This window comes from Gigantopelta aegis, chromosome 10 (genome assembly GCF_016097555.1).
Source record: "Gigantopelta aegis isolate Gae_Host chromosome 10, Gae_host_genome, whole genome shotgun sequence".
Lineage (NCBI taxonomy): Eukaryota > Metazoa > Mollusca > Gastropoda > Neomphalida > Peltospiridae > Gigantopelta > Gigantopelta aegis.
In genome coordinates, this window is record NC_054708.1 from 65,442,457 (window position 1) to 65,445,990 (window position 3,534).

A 3,534-nucleotide genomic window follows, 5' to 3' on the forward strand; every position below is an offset into this window, starting at 1 on the left:
TTATTATATACATATTTCCTAATTTTTGACATTATCTTTCGCTTTTTGGTAATATCTTTCGCTTATCCTATCGAAAACACGTAACGTCATGATATATTTCTTCCTATGGAACTTTGCCGGAAAATTTACTTGACCATAGACTTTAAAAAGAAATTTGAATAAAAGTTATCTTTATTAACATTTATTTAACAATACTGCGGTGCAAACATACCTGACAAAGCGATCCTCCAAACCCTCCCACAAAAACAAAACTAGTAGAACGCCATTAAATTCTTACACATAACACTACATTGTGTCATCATTATTTAGCTTCGTATTCAATTCGTTTTAGAGATGTTATTGTAATTGCACTTCGTATCCCTTTTTTATAGGTACAGTTTTCAAATACGATCAGATGCATTGATAATCATCAAATTTAAATACGAAGAAACGAGAAAAAGGGAGATAATTTAATCGTGCACTTTTACAAATAAATAAATACGATTTCTATATTTTCACTGTAGCTAAAATACAGTCAAAATATGACTTTTTACTGGATATGACTTTTATGGTTTCCATAGATGTATATATTTTATTGCTATGTATATAATAAAATAATATACTTGTTGAAATTAAGCAATAATGTACATTACATATCGTTGAATATGCATACCAGCCCAAAAGCCTTGCTTAAGCATTCTTTTAAAGTGTCCCCTGCGCGTGCTGTAACCTCACCGTGGTACAGGGGTGTAACATTCTCTTTGTGAGAATGGCCAATACAGCACAAATTGAAATTTTGAGTAAAAGTCAGTATCTATCTGTGATATTTGTATTTTTGCACAGTTCTTTACACTGTTTTTATTTAAATCTTGAGTTTTTATATTGATGTTGATCATCACCTTATTTGTTTGCATTATCATAGTTTGACACCCAATAGCCGATGTATTTTTCGTGCTGGGGTGTCGTTAAACATTCATTCATTCATTCATTCATTCTTTTAAAGTGTGTGCTCACGTGACACGTTGGTACCGGTTAACAACATACATGTTTAATGTAATGACTGGACTCGAAAATAGTCAAATCGCCGTCTATATTGGTGCACGTTAAAAAGTGGGACTCCCCCTACACTCGTTGAGAGGACAGATTCCCATTAAAACAAAACGAAGAAAACATGAACTACTTATAACAACAGTAAACAAAAGAGATATAATACGCATATCTGCATTCACAGGCCGCACAGACATAAATACACATACACACATGTGGCCTCAGACCACAATTAATTTCGCTATATGTTTCTATATAGCCTTAGTGGCTATAACATTTTTATTAATATCAGCAGGCCCGTGAAGTTTTGTATGTACCTTTGCCTGTATGGGGGACACATACCCTGAAAAGGACAACTCCTGTTGTCCAGCTCTTTCTCCCAGCATATTGGTTTAAACAGACACACCCTCTAAACCAGGCCGGAATACACCCATTTTACACAAAAAGCACTACTTTTGCATGGGCCGGAATTACCACAAACAAGTCTTCAATGTCAACAAGTTACACATGTTTACAAACTACATGATATCCCCTGTCACTTCAGTCAAACAGTTGCCACTTCATAGCTGTCTGCCATGAAATAATCACAGTCAAACAGCAGACTACTTGCGCGGTGAAACTTCCGGGGAAGATAACTGTAATCTGAGGCCATGTACACATGTACATTCACGTACACACAATTACATTTATATACGTATTCACACACACAGACAAGACAAACATACACACACACAAACAAACACACACACACACACACACACACACACACACACACACACACACACACAGAGAGAGATACACAGACACAGACACACACACACACACACACACACACAGACATAAATACACATACACACAGGTACACATGCACATTCACGCACACACTATTATATTCATTTACATATTCACACACACACGCACACACACACACACACACACATTATATAGTCGCACACAAACAAGATACACACATACACACACACATTATATAGACCCACACAAACAAAATACACACATACACACACATACATTATATAGTCGCAAACAAACAAGATACACACACACACACACACACACACACATTATATAGTCGCACAGAAACAAGATACACACATACACACACACACACACACATACACATTATATAGACGCACACAAACACGATACACACATACACACACACACACACACACATTATATAGACGTACACAAACAAGATACACACATACACACACATTATAATTATAGTCGCACAAAAACAAAATACACGCACATACACACACACATTATATAGTCGCACAGAAACAAGATACACACATACACACACACACACATTGTATAGACGCACACAAACAAGATAAACACACACACACATACATACACACACACACACACACACACATTGTATAGACGCACACAAACAAGACACACACATACACACACATTATATAGTCGCACACAAACAAGATACACACATACACACACACATTATATAGACCCACACAAACAAAATACACATACACACACACACATTATAGTCGCACAGAAACAAGATACACATACACACACACACACACACACACACACACACACATACACACACACATTATATAGACGCACACAAACACGATACACACATACACACACACATTATATAGACCCACACAAACAAGATACACACACACACACACATTAAATAGTCGCACAGAAACAAGATACACACACACACACACACACACACACACACACACATACACACACACATTATATAGACGCACACAAACACGATACACACATACACACACACACACACATTATATAGACGTACACAAACAAGATACACACATACACACACATTATAATTATAGTCGCACAAAAACAAAATACACGCACATACACACACACATTATATAGTGGCAAACAAACAAGATACACACATACACACACTCACATTGTATAGACGCACACAAACAAGATACACACACACACACACACACACACACACACATTGTATAGACGCACACAAACAAGACACACACATACACACACATTATATAGTCGCACAGAAAGAAAATACACACATATACACACACACATTATATAGACGCACACAAACAAGACACACACATACACACACACATTATATAGTCGCACACAAACAAGATGCACACATACACACACACACATACACACATTATATAGTCGCACACAAATAAGACACACACATACACACACGCATTATATAGTCGCACACAAACAAGATACAGACATACACACACACATTATATAGTTGCACACAAACAAGATACACACATTTTATATAGACGCACACAAACAGGACACACACATACACTCATACGCACAAACACACACACATATAGACGAACACAAACAGGACACACACATACACTCATACACACAAACACACACACACACGCACTCACACACATTGTATACACGCACACAAACAAGACACACACATACACACATTATATAGTAGCACAAAAA